This window comes from Arvicanthis niloticus, chromosome 21, assembly GCF_011762505.2.
Source record: "Arvicanthis niloticus isolate mArvNil1 chromosome 21, mArvNil1.pat.X, whole genome shotgun sequence".
NCBI classification, from domain to species: domain Eukaryota; kingdom Metazoa; phylum Chordata; class Mammalia; order Rodentia; family Muridae; genus Arvicanthis; species Arvicanthis niloticus.
In genome coordinates, this window is record NC_047678.1 from 4,833,244 (window position 1) to 4,853,569 (window position 20,326).

A 20,326-nucleotide genomic window follows, 5' to 3' on the forward strand; every position below is an offset into this window, starting at 1 on the left:
ATTATGAGAAGCACAAAGCATAGCTTCTAAAACATAGCCAATTTATAGAGACCACTGAACACCTGGACAGTCCCTACAAAACGTTGGAGCATCTGATGTTCAGCCTTCTGGCCCAGGATCATCTGACAGACCTAGTGATGCAGAATTATTAAGGGCTGATTACTCTGTCTTGGCAGATATAATCAGTTAACGATTCTGCAAGTGTGTCCTTTTCTGGACAGTAATTTGTCTGTAGATGAAAAAAGGCAATTATTGCCTAGTGGCTGTCTCACCACAACTGGAGTAACTCCAAAGGTGCTCAATTTCTTCTTAGAATCTAAGACAGGAAGCTATCAGAAACAGACAGGTCTGTAATCAAAATGAACATTAATACAGAAATGTTTATAATATCAATTCTGTGGATTTCTGACATTTTGAAAACCAACTATCCATGTAAGGCAATCTGGATTGTTGTCCATTAACTCCTCTCAGCTATTTCTAAAGAAATATAGAAAATACCCTAACAATAAACTCAGAGCCATGAATTTGCTATAGGCCCTTAACTCACAGTCTAACCATCTCAAATCAGTTTAAAAAGTTAAAGAAGGACTGGGTCTAAGCCTTGTAGTCTTAAATGTGTTATGTAGGCACAATGCCTATGAGAGTAACAATATTAATCTCACTTTTATGTCAATAAGAAACTCGTACCAATGAAAATCTTAAATTTGAAATCAAAGCAAATTTTGTACCATTGAAAAAATTATAACTTCATCTTAATAACAATTATACATATTTCTACCAATAAGTTATGGCTATGCAATAAATCCTAGCTATTCCTCCTTGTTCCAAAAAACCACTACTTTTCCCTAGAAAGACAGCCCAATATTAACCACTTCAGTCCCCAAGCCCAGGGAATAGGGGTGTGGACTCTTCATTAACTTCTTCAAGCTGATTACAGGCGTTGAGATATTAGAAGAGGGGCGGGGGGGGAGAGTAAATTGATAAGCCTCTGATGCTGTATCTTCACTGCATCCAGCTGCAATTCCAGGACATCAGAGGTTTGGGCAGGTCTGCTCAGCTTGCTTGATGAGTAGATACACCAAAGCTGTGTATTCAATGTTAATACCAAGAAATTTTTTTGTTTGAATTCTGGAATCTAGTCTTCTGGTGGCCTGCCTCTGTCATGTCTAATCCATATAATTCTGGGAGTTTCAATGATGGTGTGCTCCCACCATCCTCCCATTTCTGCCTCCCTGCTCTTGAATTCCCCAACACTAGGGAATCCAAACTTTCAGGCACCAAGGCTGTCCACTTCCACTGTTTCCTGGCAAGGCCAACTTCAACTACCTATACAGGTAGATCCATGAATTCCTCCCTTTGTATTCTTGGGCTGGAAATTTTAGAATGGCTACTCCTGTTTGTTTCTTAGGACCATTTGCTTGAAAAATTGTTTTCCAACCTTTTACTATAAGATAGAGTCTGTCTTTGTTGCTGAGGTGGGTTTCCTGTATGCAGCAAAATGCTGGGTCCAGTCTGTCAGCCTATGTCTTTTAATTGGGGAACTGAGTCCATTGATGTTAAGAGATATTAAGGAACAGTGATTGTTGCTTCCTGTTATTTTTGTTATTAGAGGTGGAATTATCTTTCTGTGGCTATCTTGTTTTGGATTTGTTGGAAGAGAATTACTTTCTTGCTCTTTCTAGGGTTTAATTTCCCTTCTTGTATTGGAGCTTTCCTGCTATTATCCTTTGTAATGCTGGGTTTGTGGAAAGATATTGTGTAAATTTGGTTTTGTCTTGGAATATCTTGGTTTCTCCATCTATGGTAATTGAGAGTTTTTCTGGGTATAGTAGCCTGGGCTGGCATTTGTGTTCTCTTAGGGTTTGTGTATGACATCTGTCCAGCATCTTCTAGCTTTTATACTGTCTGGTGAGAAGTCTGGTGTAATTCTGATAGGTCTGTCTTTATATGTTACTTGGCCTTTTTCCCTTACTGCATTTAATATTCTTTCTTTGTTTTGTGCACTTGGTGTTTTGATTATTATGTGATGTGACAGGAGGTATTTCTTTTCTGGTCTAGTCTATTTGGCGTTCTATAGGCTTCTTGTATGTTTATGGGCATCTCATTCTTTCGATTAGGGAAGTTTTCTTCTATAATTTTGTTGAAGATATTTATTGGCCCTTTAATTTGGAAATCTTCACTCTCATCTATACCTATTATCCTTAGGTTTGTTCTCATTGTGTCCTGGATTTCCTGGATGTTTTGTGTCAAGAACTTTTTGCGTTTTGTGTTTTCTTTGACAGTTGTGTCAATGTTTCCCATGGTATCTTCTGCACCTGAGATTCTCTCTTCTATCTCTTGTATTCTGTTGGTGATGCTGAGCAGTCACTACTCCTAACCGCTGAGCCATCTCACCAGCCCAGGAATCCTTACTTCTAAAGTCAAATAGTAATAATAAGAATAATGACAATAATAATAAAATAAATCTTTATTGACCAAAGGTTTAATAATATTTAAAATAGTTTGTGATGCAATACTTATATGAACAATAATATTAATAAAATACTTACCATTTTAATTCATTATCTCCTCTCTGCATTTCCTTAATGAAGAATATATAAATATGAAAATTTAAAATTTTCTAATTTTTATTATTCCTTGGGCCTAATGGTTTGCCTAAGGGAAACGGCCATAGTGTTGTATAAGTTTTCACCGGCTTTACCTGGTTTTGAAAGTGCCCAGAGTAGTAGATGTCAGTGTGTGGTAAATATTTTATTATATAGTAAATGAAAAGACGTAATTTCCGGTTTTACAAATGAGCAGAATGCACCTAGGTTGCTGAAAGTGTGGAGTTCTCATGCTGAGTGTATTCAGACCATCACAATTTGTTCATGTAAAGGTAAGATGAACAGAAAACAAGAGAAAACTTAAGGAAAGTGTTGTCATATGAAGCTTAGACCTCACAGAAGCTGCAGTGGAAAGCACAGAACCTCTAGCTCCTAACTGCTAAAACGTATTCCAATTCTTATACTAAGAGGGGTTGTTTGCATTTCTGGTGTGTAGATATGCATTGAACTTTGTTAAGGAATTCTAATGTGACCCACTTATGAAAATTAGCCATATGTTACTGCATAGAATTTATTTAATCCAAAGAAAATAAGTTGAAATAATATTTATGAGATACAAAAGGAAAAATTATTTTTGCTTACTCAACCTGAGTGAATTGGAATCACGAATACAACTCACTGAATTTCAAAATGGCCAAAATGTTTAATTAACCCAACTTTTATGGAAATAGAGTTTTAGTAACAACTTTACCAACTCAGGGGTGGGGTCTTTTCACCAACTGAAGTGATCTTTATTGTCACACTGGCACCTCCTCAAATGAAAACACTCACCCCGCACTGTGGCAGTCAAACAAGTATGGCTCATGTTTTGTCAGGTCAAGAAGCAGAAATTGTGAGAAATTGTTTTAGAAAACCAAACAACCAGAAACACAAACAAAAACACCAGCTCTGGACTGAACACCAAACACCTGCTCTAGTCTTCGATTCAACATGGAAATGTACTTAACACTCTTCTATAAATCTGGACTCTGCATCCTAAGCCTGCTTCTGTGGTTCGTTGCAGGAGCTGCCTCAGCAAACTTCTGTAGAAGGGCAGCATTAACATACTCACTTCCTCCTAGTTCTGGAGCCAGAGTCTGAGAAAAGCGGTTCTGCAGGGTTTGTCTCTTCTGATGTCTTCCCACAGTGGCTGTTACACTGTTCCCACCCTGCTTTGTTCTTATATGGCCATCTTTTTTGTGTCCACGTGGACCTCAGGGATACTGGATTAGGACTGACTTCAGTGATCTTGTTTTAACTCACTGATTTCATTTTGTATATGTGCTTATGCGTGCATGTGGGCATGGGCAGGTTCAAATGGGTGTGTATGCATGGATACATGTTTTCACATGTGTGTGCAAGCCAAAAGGTGGCTTCAGGTACTGTACCTTATATACCATCTGCCTTTATTTTTTTGAGACTGCATCTTTCTTGGGCATAGGGCTCACCAAGTAGGCTAAGCTGGCCAGGCTACCAAGTGTCCACCCGACCCTGCCTCCCAACCTCTGGGATTACAAGCACTTACCACACCCAGCTTTTCTCACTTGGGTTCTGGCATTCAGTCTCAGGTTCTCGTTCTTTGCTGATTGAGCCATTGCCTCTGCCAATTGTTTCTTTGTATATCTATCTTCAAATATAGTCACATTCCTAAGTACAGAAGGCTGGGGTTTCCATTAGAAATTTGGGGAAGGATACAATTTTGCCCTTAATGCACTTGTTTTAAAACAACCTTCTTGTAGGCAAAGGGGCAGACTGCTGTAGAGAGCCCAGGGCTGCATGGTCAATATCCTGGGACCTGGCAGATCAACTAAGTCATAAAAGATTAAAAGCCTTTCCACCAGATGTCCACTTTTATCTTTACACTTATAACTCCCTGGTCACATGGTAGCGACTTTACCTCCAGAAATGCAGTCCTTTCCTGACTGTGGTTAAAACAGAAAAGGTGGAAGAACTTTTCTTCATATGCATGTTTCCTAAAGAAAAACAAAGTCTTTTCTTGATGTCCCCAGCTGAGTTCCTTTATGACTTATTAGCCAGAACCAGGTCATATGGCCACCCCTAGATCAACCACTTGAAATTTGTGGAAGACGATGCCCGTTACCCTTCACTTTGCCTTGCCTTGCAGTCCTTACAAAGGCACAGAGGCCAGATGTATTAGGAATATTTGGGATACAATGACCTGGGTCACAGGATCTCTTCTGAAGTCCAGGATAAATAGTTGCATGTTGCTCAACCTCCTGTGTTATCAGCTCCAGCAGATATAACCTCATTTTCTGACTTATGTGAGCACCCAACACACTCATGCATGCACACATTAATAAGTTATAAAAGAATTTTTTTCCCCTAAAGTCCATCAAAAGTGCTTAGTGAGCTAGAGGGAGCACATGCCATGATTTTTTTTTTCTTATCTTCTGCTCAAAAACCTTCCAGAGCCTCCTAAAAGAGCTTCCCATTTGCATTTGAAGGTTTGGAGAAACCAGCAAGATATAAGAAAGAAAGCTACATCTCTATGTTAAATGAAACTAAAATATCAAGTTAAAATAACACAAACAGCTCCTCTCTATATCTTTATATGTATATATGCTAAAAGAAGAAGATAGTTTTACTTTAGATGTCCTCATTGTTAAAAATAGGGAGGTAGAGCTGGGCCTGATGGTGTCCACCTTTAATACTAGCAGAGTCCAGTGGATCTCTGCGAGTCTCAGGCAAGCCTGCTCAACACAGTAAGTTCCAGACCAGTCAGGGTTACATAGTGAGATCCCACCTCAAAGATAAATAAACATGTATGTGTGTGTGTATGTACATGTACATATATATTTGAGATATATATGTATATATAGTTGAGATGTATATGGATATATACACATTTTTGATATTTGCCACAAAAATAAATGAACAAATATATGTATCTATGTATATACTCATGTATATGTATTGTAATGTACACATGTACACACATATGTATGTATATAAATATAGATGTATATAGACATATTAACAGATAAAATGTTATTTAAAGTGAAGGCAAGTCACTGTGAACAGGATGCCAGTGATAAATTCAGTAAACTTGAATATTGTAGAATAATGATTCAACTGCAATGTTAGTGTCGTATGACTTCTCCTGGGGAGACATTATCTTAGTTTCCCTTATGATGACTTTGACAAAATATACTAATCAAAGCCACTTAGAGAGAGAGGATTATTTTACCTGACAGGTTGTATAGTCCATCATTGTGGGAGAATGATGGTGGCAGGAACTTGGAGCAGCTAGTCATATCCACCAAGCAGAGAGAGAATGAGTGCATGCAAGCTTGGGCTTACCTCACTTTCTGTACTCTCAGACAATTCAGGATCCATGGTCAGACATCTCCAAACTGCGAGGGTTTCTACGGGAATTGTACTGCATCTTCACTAATGGCTTCCTGGAGTCTCTTCAGGGACTCTGACACTGCCACATGGTACCAGGCCTCAGCTTCTTTCCATGACCCCTACAGTCTTGAGAGTTCTACTGCAACTGAAACTATACCTCTGTCAGTGGACTCTCCTGGCCTCTCAGAATACTTGCAAACTCTTACATATTACCAAGGTCAGCTGCAAAGTACAACCTTGGCCTACTCTGGGCCACAGTTTCTGTGTGCTGACCCCGAGGAAAGACTTCTCAGAAGATTTTATTTCGGTGATGCTGGACTTTTAATCACCACCAATTTCTCAGCTTTAGTTAATCACCATCAATAGTCCCAATAAAACCAAGGTTTTTTATCTCAGTGGTGCTGGCTTCTTGTTAATCACAGCCCTGCAATTGCTTACTGCTCATAAAGCCATGGGAAGAGCTTGATGAGTCTCACAATTCTTATGAGCTTCTGGCATCTTACAAACATCTGAACATCTTCTGCCAAGGACATGGTTCAAGGTGAAGGAAATCACTGCACAATAGTTGGAAGACTCATCACTCAAACATGAAATTTTTGTAATTATTGAGATGCGCAATCTTGACCATCTTCAGAATAAAAAAACACCCTTAAGCTATAATATTATAGATATCTCAAAATGTATAATAATAAAAAAATATAATAAAAAGATAATGAAAGCCTCATACATTAAACTCAAGGAGGGCTGTAAAGTTTGAATAAAACTTTATTAACCTGTCTTTAAATACTAAAAACTATTTTTAGATCATGTTTGTGTGTGAACACATGTGTGAGCATTTGCATACCCTGTGTATGTGTACATGAGTACAGGTGTCTACAGAGGCCTAGAGGGGACTGTGAGTGGCGTGGGTCCTGGGAACAGAATTTAGGTTGTCTGCATGAGCCGTACATGCTGTTATCCACAGAGCCGTCTCTGCAGCTCCTTTGTCTCTGTTTGAGAATTTGCCTTGGTATTCTTTGTTCCGAAGCCTGTTCACTAAGCTTTTGAAAACCACATTTGAAGGAGAATTTTTCAGCCGCTTGATGCTAAGTATAAAGTATGGTGAGAAAGGAGCATGTTCCGAGGATCAACTCTGGATCTGATGACTGCCCGGCTGGAAGAATTCACAGAAATCAGCACATTAATTGCACTCGTCGCTGTGACTTACTGTTAAAAACACAAAAGCAAACAGGCAAAAGCAAAATCATCTCAGGGAAAAAGGTACAGCAGGTGAAGTGTGGCGAAGTCAGCACAGACATCCAAGAGACCCTTCCCAGCAGACAGTCCTTCCAGAAATAATAGATGACAACGGACAGACAGGGAGTGCTGTCCACCACGGAACCTCATTAGAGCCTCCGTGCCCGGGTCTGCATCTGAAGAGTGTCATTCAGGTTCCTTCAGCCTAGCACATACCAAACTTCCGGACTTTGAGGAAAAAATGAGGTAGTACAAATGACATTGAATAAATGATGTTGGTCAGTTGTAATAAACTGACAGATCAGTCTGTGGGGCAAAAAGGGGGTGTCAGGAACACAAAGCAGAGGTTGTGATCCAAGCCCCAAACCTGCCCTAGGGTACTGAAGTTTCTCCTGAATTTGCCACACTTCTGGGAATGACACATGAAAGATCCCAGCCGGGTCTCTAAAAAGATGCAAACTGTCCTTGTTATTTTGTTCCTATATTTACTGTGTCAGCATCTAGTTTGTTGGATAAGTACCTGGAAACTACTCTCCTTCCACTCTCTTCCCGATCCTCCTTAACAGAACAGCACCAGAGATGGGGTGCAGCAGGTTTGCATAGTGGCGACAGCAAACAGATTGTCTAGTCAGTTGCTGCAGGGAACTTATACCCTGGACATTGGGCTCCTCTCTGGTCTCTGGAGTCGTCTAAAAAAGTAACACTGTCTTGGGTGCTCAGTAGGTTCTAATGTTGGCCTGAAATCTCTGCCGTGTTATTTTGTACCTAGGCCTGCCCACTTTAACCAGACCAGAAGCCTCATGTCTTTTCAGAGAAATGAGAAACCACTCCTATTTTGTACCTGAATAGTAGGAAGCTGGCCACAAATTCAACTGCCTCCGAGTTCACATGATTAAGCTTCTCTCCATCATTAAGGTTTATTTCACACTTAGAGAACCGTCTGTTTACTGTTGCTTTGCCAACAGCCTCTGACCAGAGATGGTAGCACCTCCTTCCCCTTTCTCTGTATCTGCCTTCTTGAGTGACCACAGGGTGGGCCTTAGAGCGCCACACATTGCTTCATCAAGTGAGACCACTAGAGCCTAACAGGAGGAAGAGGTCCCCAGAGTTTCTTATAGACAACTTCAGTTATTCACACGTGCTTCAGTCAAAACAGTAAACCATTCATCGGACACCAGGCTTAAGTTTTTGAGATAAGCCGGAAGGAGGAGGGGGAGGGTAAGGTAGGGAAGCTGCAGTCTCAGGGATGGGCTCATTCGGTGAGAGGAGCCCCTGGGAATCTTGCATGCCTGAACAGCTCATGGCTGTTCCTAGTTCTCCATTCCTTTTCTCTCTGCAGCACTGTCTGTGAGGATAGCAAAGGCTCCCCTCCCCTTCTTACATTATCTTCAATAAATGAGCAGAAGCCTTCTGTTATTTTGTAGTTTTCTGGAACCACAGACCTTGCAGAGAAGCCAGTGTGAGCAGTCATGCACAACAGCAGCACACATATGCCTGTCGGGGGATGGGGAGGGGAGGTGATGGTGGTGGTGGTGGGAGGGGGTAGTCTGGCAGACACAGCCTTGAGGTCCATGACCTTGACAACACAGTCCCCAATTTGTTCTTCTTTTCTTTCCCAGCCGTTTTCCTAAAGAGGACAGGAGAGTGTTTCCCAGTAGAATCTCCATGCTTAATAAGATGTGTTGGTTAGTGTTTTCCTGTTTTTTTTTTTTTCTTGTTTTGTTGTCTTTGCTTTTGTTGTTGTTGTTGGTTTGTTTTTAGTGCCAACTAAATGCCTCTGACCTGATTTGGGTGAGCTTCCTCTCTTTTCATCTTCATCTCTTAAATGTTCCTCTGCTTTCCATTCTCTAAGGCAGTTCTGGCAATACTATGACCTGCACAAAATTTTGGCAGGCTTCCTGCTACCCTCCCAAGTGCCTTTGGTCTGACCCTCACAACTGTCCCCAGCTCAGCAGACCCCCTCCCCTTGAGATGCGTTTGCTTGATTTGATTGATTTTTACCCCTACCCAACACTTAATTTGTTCCTTTAACAATTTTTGGTTCCTCTGTTTTGGTTCAAGTATTTGCCTAATGGATATTTTAAGAGGGGAAAGAAAAGGATGGGGGGGGGATGGAAAGTAGTCAAAAGAGAAAGAAGGGGGAAAGCATCTAGAGCAACCTCTGATACATAGTTGCTAGCACTTGGTACATAGGTCTGACATTTGTAGAAATAAATTAAACCCTATTGATACAAACCACCAGGTTTACCCAAAGGCAAAGAAGGAACATTTTGTGGAAGGGTCTTTCTGGAGACTCTGATACAGTCACTGTAACTGGATTACTGTTTCTGGCCCTGACAACGTACACAGTTTATATTAGTGGCATGGTCTAGTTAGACACACTCTTACAGTGCAGATGGTAAATGTAACTTTCTCTGAAGTTAGTAGGAAATTCTGAGAGTTAAATCCCCTGGACCAGGGCTAGGGAATAAATGAAAAACACAAGGCTCTGGGCTCTTATTTTAGCTTGTTGGAATGTGACCCATAATTCGGAATATGTAAAAGAATACGTGGTCACAATGACCTGCCACTGAGCCAGCAAGTCCAAAAAGAGCTATCACCCAGTGCCTCGCTGCTTTGAGGTATAAAGTTAGAGCACTTTCTCTCAGAAGCTGTGGGTTAAAATCCCAAAGCCCTTGGCTCTTTGTTTACTCTTTCTAAAGTCCCTTTGCTCTGTGTGTACCAGAAGGAAGAGCCCTACTAGACCATGAGAAAGTGAAGAATGACAAGGTGGCTATTTACACGAGTATTTGAAAAAGGACTGCCTCAACAAACATTGTATGATACTTGCAGAGGAGCAGTGTTTTATGGAAGACTTTTAGGTTTGACTCAGTTATGGATATAACTTAAGCCACCTCCTCAGAAAACGAATGTTATAGACCATCTAGGGACTGGCCTACAATGTCCATTCATTTTAATTTTTTTTTTAAATGACATCCCCTCTCACTGTGTGTCCCAAATATGTGCAGGTTACCTGAGAAAGATTGGAAAAGGGTGTTAGAACCCCTGGGGCTAGAATATGGATGATTGCCAAGCAGCCCTGCATGGCAACTGGAAACCAAACTCGTGTCTGTTAGAAGAATAGGAAGTACACTTGATTGCTGAGCTTTTTCTCCAGCCCCCATGCTTTTAGTTCTGAGTGAGTGAGTTTATTAAATATATAACAAGTCAAAGTAAAAGGAGAAGGGGATGGGGAGGGAATGAGTAGAATCTCAATCTCGGGCAGAGCAGTGTTCCCTCCAGCGCAGCTTCCAAGTAAGAAACAAAACAAATAACAGCAGAGAGGTTGGATGCAAAACACTCACAGAGACTGAGTGGAAGCCCTGTTGACAGCCTGCTGCAGTTCCCTAGAGAGTGCTGTGCAGAGCAGTGTCCCCTTGGGTGAGGCTTCCCGGTTAAAAAACAAACAAACAAACAAAAGACAACAATGGAGATGATGTCATCACATCAGACCCAACTAGAAGAAACCAGATGGGGCAGGTGAACCAGCCAGGAAAGCAAGGCTGTAACCTTTTGTTTTCTTTCTTTCTTTCTTTCTTTCTTTCTTTCTTTCTTTCTTTCTTTCTTTCTTTCTTTCTTTCGTTCTTCCTTCCTTTCTCTCTCTTTCTCTCTCTTTCTTCCTCTTTCTTTCTTTCTTTCTTTCTTTCTTTCTTTCTGTCTCTCTCCCTTCCTTCCTTTCTTCTTTCCTCTCTTCCTTTATTTCTTCCTTCTTTTCTTTCTTTCTTTCTTTTTCTTTCCTTTCTCTCTATTTTTTTCCATTTGAAGAATCATATTTACTTTACAAAGACTTAGTGGGAAAAATAGTATTTCACATTTTTCCACATGTTTATAGCTTTTGATTAAGCTTTCTCTCCATGTGTGAGCTTGCAATGGCTGCCTGACCTTTGGTTCCCTCTCTCCACTGTAGGCACTTTTAGATTATGGGATAAGCAACAATAACATCTATTAAAAATGGCTTCTCCTCTACTTCTCAAGAGCACCATGGTCTTATCTTGGGTCATTTTGCTGTCTTGTCCCCTCTCACTTTTCTAGCTATGCCCTTTAAACAGTGAGAAAGTGTGAGTTTGGTAATAGCATTCTGACTTGTGTTTGGTTAAATGACTCTACTTAAGACCACTGAAGACACCACTAGCCCACTTCTTTGATTGGAAGTTCTTAGAAATTAAAAATAACTCTATTAAATAGAGAATAGACATGTACTGACAGTTTATTCTCCTCAATAAATAATGATAAAACAAGCAAAATGAATAACTTGATTTTAACAAGATTTATGGAAATAGGTGTTTTGTAATCCTCATAAGAAGAGACAGAATAAGATTATAGTTTGAATACAGAATTGGTTAATGATATTATCTGATAATAACCTTTGATATTTTCCATAGGGTGGAAGGCATTTGGTTTTCCATCAGACACAAACATACAAGAAAACAGAAACTTACAGAACCAAAGCCTTCAATTAATAATAAAAGACAAAATTAAATAAGGCTTTACTTTCCCAGAAAATCAAATAGTCTGTGGCTGGAGTGAACAATGAGTCCAGATAACACTGAAGGGGTACATAACCATTTTCTGTGCCTTGTTTACAGAATCAAGAAACACTGCTCACTAATAACTCTCAATATTTATGGTCTCAGCTCCCCAATAAAAAGACACAAGCTAACAGATTAGATTAGAAAATAGGACTCATCTTTCTTCTGCATTTGAGAAATATACCTCACCATAAAAGGTAGCCATCACTCAAGGGTAAATGTATATAAAAGGTATCCCAAGCAAATGGATCCAAGAAGCAAACATGCAGAGCCACTTCAACATCTGACAAAATAAGCTCAATCTCAAGACTAATCAGAAGAGAAAGTGGTGGACAATACATACTCATTAAAGGAAAAGATACACCAAGAGGATATTATAATTCTAAACATTTATGCAGCTAACAAAAGGTTTTTTCTGTTCATAAAAGAAACATTACTACAGCTAAAAAAAAAAAAAAAAATCACATACTGAACCCCACACAGTGATAGTGAGTGACTTTAATACCGCACTCTTGCCAATAGATGAGGTATTCTGACAGAAAATAAACAGAGAAATGTCAGAGTTAAATGATGTTATAAATCAAATAGAATTAACAAGGATCTATAAAATATTCCACCTTGATACCAAAGAGGATATTTCCTTCATATCAGCCCATGAAATTTTCTCCAAAACTGATTGCATATTTGTTACAGGAACCTTTCCTGCCAATTGTATTTGCAGTGGAGCTTTGTGACTGGGCAGTGGAAAAGGTAGGTGGAGTTGGGAGGAGGAAGGAAAGAGAAAGGAAGAGGAGAAGGAGGAGAGAAGCAAGATGGAGACAGCTGTGTCCCTAGGAGTCCTGTGTAGTTATTTATGTCAAAAGATTAGATATTGGGCTAACAATTCTAATTGTGTGGGCATCTTGTGTATTGAACATTTGCTAATATATAGATCCATTGGATAATCCTTAAGCATTAAGAGTCTCTTTCTAATGGGTACTGGGAAAATATATCTACCACATGGGGGTGGCAGAGTTGACCCTTGAGCCATGCTCAGAGCCATAGACTCCACAGAACTGACTGGCAGAGACAGCAGCCTTGGTAACATCTCGTTAGCCAGGGCCAGCACTCCTGGGCTGGCGCCTCTGCTGCATTAGTATGGGAACATAGAGTGGACACATGGTGGAGGTCAAGGAGCTAGCTGGAGCTGAGCCACACTTTTTTAAATATCTCCCACAACACATATTAATACACAAAGCAAGTCTCAACAGATACAGGAAAATTAAAACAACGTCCTGTATCCTCTCTGACCATCATGGATTAAAGATGGATGTCAACAACAGAAAAAAAGCAAAGTATTCAATGCTCAAGGACTGAATGAAAACTGAATCAAGACAGGAGAAATTAAAACCTTTTAAGAATTAAATAAAAATCAAAACACAACATTCCCTAAATTTATAGGACTTAATGTAGAAATTTCTAAGATGCAAGAAGATCATATCACTAAGTGTCTATATTAAACAAAACAAAAAAACACTCATACTATGTGATTTCATGACTTATGTACCTTAACAACCACTTGAAATTTCCAGAAAAACAAGGGGAAAAAGACCTAAAAAGAGTAGGCAGGATGTGAACAGGAGAGATCAGATGGGGTATAGGCGATAGAGGGAGAAAGTATTTGGAGAAATAACTTGAATTGGGGGCATTTGGGAGGTGATGTGGAGACCCAGCATAATGGAAACCTCCTGGAATCTACAAGGATGACCCTAGAAAAGTCTCCTAGTAATGGAGGTACGATATAGGCCCTGAACCATCTTCTGTAACTAGGCAAGGCTTCCAATGGTGGGACTGGGACATAAATCCAGCCACGAAACATTCTACCTACAATTTTCCCTGTGTGCAAGATGTGCTAGGATAGTAGTAAAGGTAGTCACCGTGTAGAACTGGTGGGAGTGGCCAACCAATGACCGGTCCAACCTGAGGACCACTCTATGAGAGGGAGTTCATGCCTGACACTGCCTGGATGGCCAAGAACCAGAGGCTGGATAGCCCAAAGACCTAGGATAGAACCAAACACAACTGGCCAGAAATTAAAACAAACAAACAAACAAAACAAAGAGTAGACTGAACAGAATAATCAAACTCAGGCCTGAAATAAGCAAAATAGAAACAAAGAAAATACAAAGGATCAATGGAACAAAGAGTTAATTCTTTGAGAAAACTGACAAGATTGACAAACTCTTAGCTATATTATCAAAAGACAGAGAAAAAAACACAAATTAATAAAATTAAGAGATGGATGAAAAGAGGGATATCTCCACAGACCTCTCCTATGGAGAAAAATATCTTTAACAATTATACATCTAATGGAGGGTTAGTATCTAGAATATATAAAGAACTAAAACAAAAAAAAAACAAAACAAAACAAAACAAAACAAACAAACAAAAAACCAAAAGCAACAAAAAACCAAAAATATCCTCCTGGATATCCAGAGAGCAAATAACCTAACTAAAAATGGATAATAGAATGAACATGATGAGACACTAATGCCAGAGAAAAACTTTTAAAAGGGCTCAACATCCTTAGCCACCAGAGAAATGCAAATTAAAACTAACTACTCATATGTTCTTGCCCTTGCTCTCTTGCTCCTTCTCCCTTACCCTCTTTCCCTCCCCTCCCCCTCTCTCTCCACAGGTTGGCCTCTCTCTCTCTCTCTCTCTCTCTCTCTCTCTCTCTCTCTCTCTCCCTCTCTCTCTGCCTTTCTCTCTCTCTATTCCCTCAATTCCCCTCCCCATTCCCTGAATAAACTTTATTTTATACTATAAAAAAAACCCTACTCTTACATTTCATATTATACTAGTCAGAATGCCAAGATCAATAAAATAAATGACATCACATGCTGACAGGATGTAGGGAAAGGAGAACACTTATTCATTGCTAGTTGGAGTACAACTGGTACAACCACTATAGAAATCAATGTGGACATTCCTCAGGAAGCTGAATCAATCCAGCTACAACAGCCTTGAACATACACCCAAGAGACTACATCCTACCACAGAGATACGTGTTCTTCCATGTTCATTGCTGCTCTGTTCACACTAGCCAGAAACTGGGGACAGCCTGGATGCCTATAGTTAATGAAGTAACAATTAAAATGTTGTACATTTATATACCAGGATATTATTCAGCTGTTAGAAAACAATTTTATTATGAATTTTCAACTAAATGTATGAAGTATGAAACAATCAATCATCCTGACTGAGGTCACGCCTTTAAGTCATGCCCTTAGTTGTAGCCTACAACAGCTGAGCACACTCTGATAACATCTTGCTTTAGATACCCAGGATTTTTCCTTGGGTGCATGAGATTAAAGGTGTGTGACTTAAGGGCGTGATTTAGAGATCAGATTTAGAGACAAGACCTAAGGGCATGACTTAAAGGCAACTAGGGACTAGGAACTCAAGACTAGGGACTTGGAGAGAAGAAGAGAGACTGAAGAATAGGAAGGAGAAATAAAATATAGTGCTTTAAAGAGATAAAAGGAAAACGAGACTAGAATTGTTAAATGGGGAGGTAAATAAGAAAGTGTGGGGAGCCGACAGAAGGCGGCTATCATCCTTGCAGCCATCTTGAGCCATATACCCTGACAAGAGGCTTGTAAACCTCCCCATTTAACACTTCTATTTCTCCTTCCTTGGAAGATTTGCCACCACCATCTGATCCCTTACTAACTACCTAATCTTCTGTGTGTGTGTGTGTGTGTGTGTGTGTGTGTAACATTTATATAATGGAATATTATTTAGCTGTTAGGATAAACACACACACACATATATGGAAGTGTTATATAAATATATATATATGTATATGGAATATATATGAAATATATATATGTATATATTAGGAAAATTAACAAATATATACATATATACTTATATGTGAATATATGTGTTTATATATATTTAAATTCCTTTCATATATGAAAGTCATGTATGAAGCCATTATATGGAGTCACCATATAATGGGGAGGAAAATATCCTAACTTATGCCATCAAGAAAAATCTTCATTACCAGGAATAAGTTATGTCTTACTGAGTCATTGGCCAAAGGATCCCATAAATACCTCCAAACATCACAAGCTTTCCACAGGGATATTGGTTCCTTATTGCATGCTGACGGTAAGGCTCATTGCTAAAGACGTTACTTACTTTTGTCATCAAACTGAGATAAATTGAGCTGGTGCCAAACTAGAAGGCACTCTGCATGCTACTGGAATAGAAAAGTAATCTTTAATATTATCCATTTATAAGCCCTGTGACCTACAACAATTATGTGCCTGTGATGTACATTGTTGCAATTGTGGCACAAATATTATGGGAGTAACCAACCACTTTCTGATTGGATTTAAGGTTCATCCCATGAGGTTGAACCCATATTTGACACTGAAATGGCCCAGAACCTGAAACTGGATAGGTCATAGACCTAAGGGGAAACCTCTACTATTATTCTGCTAATGGAATGTAACAGTAATGTAAGTCCCAATGACATACTGCTATACACATAGATAAATGCCTTTCCCTACCCTCATCAGAGATGCTTCTTCATGTTGTAGATGGTAGTTAACACAGAGACCCCCAAGTGATCAATATGTAAACAGTGAAAAACATTGGAACACTCTACTATTCATGGACTGTCTTCATCAAAGCTCTCCCTTCACGGTTCAGGGATCTATTTGGAAGAGGTGAAGGAAATATTTAAGAGTCAGAGATACCAGAGACCCCGAGGAAACAGATTCTTCCAAACACAGAAGGACTGATGGACATATGAATTCACAGATATTGTGACAACACACCCAAGACTTTCATACCCACCCAAGAAATGTGTAATTGTTATATGCTATAACAGAAAAAAAAATCTGTTTCCTCCAATGTCATATTACTGGGAAGACCAATCACACCGCAAGGCAGGCCCCATGCCCAGGACTTGGCCAACACAAAATGAACTTCATGGGGTTTGTGTGTGTGTGTGTGTGTGTGTGTGTGTGTGTGTGTGTGTGTGTGTTTGTGTGTGTGTGCTTTTTGTTTTGTTATTGACTTATTGATGTACTTTTTAAAGCTTATATTTTGATCTTTCTCTTAAGAGAAAGGGAAAGAACATGAAGTTAAGTAGGTAGAGAAGAACCAGAGGTGGGGAAAGCATGCTCAAAACATACTGTTTGATTTTTTTTTAAATAAAAAAATCCAAAAAAACAACCAACAAATAAAAAAATGAAAAATTTACAAGGCTACTCCCCTGTTCAGAGCCTTGCAAAGCTTGCCCCTGTTCTTTCCACAAAGATCTAACTTCTAAATGTACTGACTTCTCATGATACCTGAACCTCTTTTGCACCTTGACCTGTGATGTCCCATAGCTAGGCCTTCTCCACTTATGCTGACTCCCCTCTCTTTACCTTCTGTCTCCCAGTTCGAGGCCTTTGTGAAATCCTCAGGTTCTCCTCTTAGTGTTCTTCATGTTTCTTTCTTTTATGGTTTGGCTATAAAATATTCCCTGCAAGTTCCCGCCTTTAACATCTTGTTTCCTGCTGTCGATGCTGTTTTTAGAGCTCGTGGAACCTTTAAGAACTTGGCATTTGTGGATGAAGCAGGTCACTAGGGGTGGAGTTAGTGGGAGTGGAGACTTGTAGTTCAGCTGGGTTTCCTGATTCACCAGAATGTGAATGTGCAGCCTCGGGGCCCCGCAGCCACAGCCCAGAGCCTTCATGTCTTTTCCAGCACAGCTGCCTGTGCCTTCAAACCTAAGTCAAAACAAATCCTTTCTGCCAATAAACCTGGACTAGCTTTTTGTCCGGTATTTGAGTACATCAAATAGAACGCAATTAAATTCCTTTCCCTCCCCCTCAGATCAGAAGTCCCATGAAGGTGGGGTCACGGATGGATTCCTCACCACTCAGTCACTGGTGTCACACAAGAGATTTGGCATTTGAGATTTGCCTAACATGTTGTCAATGAATAAATGAGAGAACAGAGGACAGACTTCAGGAGAGTTCCGGATTTCTTTGCTCTGCCCAACATCACTATTTATGATTTGCATAATATCATAAAGATACGCTGATCAAAATTACAGAGGTTAAAACAAACACAAAAACCTGAACTCTGGGAAAGTAAAACAGATCTGAAAAGCTCTTAAAGAATAAACCATTGACAAAGTGAAAAGCAAGGTGTAATCAGAATACGTTCAGAACCGTGTGGTTAATCACTTAAATTGTTGCTTTAAAAAAGTGCAGTATTGGAAAGACAACTTGCTAATAAACCACTTGGAAACTACCAGAGAATAGTGGGAAGAGTGCACGATTGTGTGAGTTAACAAGCTATAGTCTGGCACCATCTTGGGGCTGTTAGAAGGTGATGGAGAATATGAATTGCCTCCTGTGTCTGACAAAGTCATAGCTGCTAGACAGCATCAGACAACATTAGCAGAGCGGAGTACTGTCACCCAAACACAGAATCCCTCCGTGTCTTCTCTGCTCTTTCTCACATTTGCTCATAGTGATTCCTACAATCTTTTCTTCCCGTTGTACTCAGGGGAAAGCCCCTTACACCATTTGAGGCCCAGCGATTAAATTTAAAACACAACAGAAAAAGCGCAAACTACTTAGTCTGAAGATGCAGTGTCTTAGATAGGGTTATTATTGCCGTGACGAAATACCATGACTAAAGGAAGGTAAGGGATGGAAGAATTTATTCAGTTTTTTATGTCTCCACATCACAGTTATCATCAAAGGAAGTCAGAATAAGAACTCAAGTAGGGCAGAGACTTGGAGTCAGGAGCTTATGTAGAAGCCATGGAGAAGTGTTACTTACTGGCTTGCTCCTCATGGTTTGTTCAACCTGCTTATTTACACAACCCAAAACCACCTGCCCAGGATGGCACCACCAAAAGTGAGCTAGGCTCTCCCTCATCAATCACTAATTAATAAAATACCCTAAAATGCCCTACAGGCTTGCCTACCTCCAGAGCTTATGGAGGCATTTTCTTAATTGAGGTTTTCTTCTCTCTGGTGACTCTGGCTTGTATCAAGATAAAACTAGCCAGATCACATGGTGACAGGTCGTGTGTATAATAATCAGTCTTTATAAAGTCCACACTACAGTGTGCCACAGATTGTTTAACCCAACACTACCCATAGTGCAGATATTATTAGACCCATGTTGAAGATGAACAAAATAGAAGCATTGTCAACATTCACAGTAAGTAATGTCATCGAGGTCTGACCTATGCTCTAGAGCTGTTCTTAAGCCTCCTGTGGGGACCACAGCCTCATTTGACAGAGCTTGGTTGAGGTTCCCCATAGACAAATGACTGATCTTCATATGTGGCTCTTAGTTAGGTTTCTATTGCTGTGATAAAGACCATGACCAAACGCAACTTGAGGAGGAAACTCTTCAGCTTAGTTTACGGTCCATTGAAGAGGGAAATCAGGGCAGGAACTCAAGCAGAAGCCATGAAGAAATGCTGCCTTTTGGCGTGTTCACTTTTTTATATAATAACTCAGGACCTTATATAACCTGCCCAGGGGTGGTACTACCCACAATGGGTTGGAGGCTCCTACATCAATCATTCATATATCAGGAAAAATCCCTTAAAGACTTGCTTACATACCAATCCATTGGATACATTTTCTCAACTGAAGTTCTGTCTTCTCAGATGACCCTGGCTTTTGTCAAGTTCACAAACACACACACACACACACACACACACTCACTCACTCACAAAAAAAGCAAAGTGTAGCCAGAACAGGATCCAAATCCAGAATCAAAATACATGAGTGAAAGAAAGGAGAAGGCTTATATACTATAGAAACATATTTCTTTTATAGAAAATCTATAAAATTACTTTTTCCAAGACAGTAAAGGTTCCTGAGATAGCCCCCAAACTGAAGATTCATCCCCAACTCTCAGATATATAGAATTCACACCTGAGTTTTGAGGGAAGAGGATTTATACTATATCGACATTAGCTTTCCCTACAATTCTCAGTTGCTAGCCTTCATCCAGGTGCCATTTGATAAGAATTGTTATGGTGGAATTTGATGTGACCATCATAGATTTATATCTCCAAAATAGCCAACTCTTCGACTTTCTTGAGGTTCAGTACACTCCTTAGTTGCTATTAAAGTTTGTCTATACAACTTGGCTTGACCCATGAAACATGGATGAACATGGCTCACATAGTCATGTATGTATTTGTTCAGTTCAGCTCAGCCCTGAAGCTCCTGTCTTCTCCCACAGAGCCATGGCCCAGTCAATGTGAAGTCAGAGTCAGCAGCACATGTGGAGCCCTGAACCTGCCTTTTAGCCTGAAGCCAAGCCCTGCTGACCCCAGCTTATATCAACTGAGCCTCATTTGATCCTAAAACCTATGAATCTGAGAATAAATGCCTATCCTGGTTTATTAAATATGATTACAGTATCAAAGGTTGGCTTGTAAATACCTGGTTCTCCATGAACAAAGACATTCACTCCTCATGATGTTGGGCCCTTCACAAGTAATGAATCTTCCCATTATTCCTTCCTTAGGATTCCTCCTTG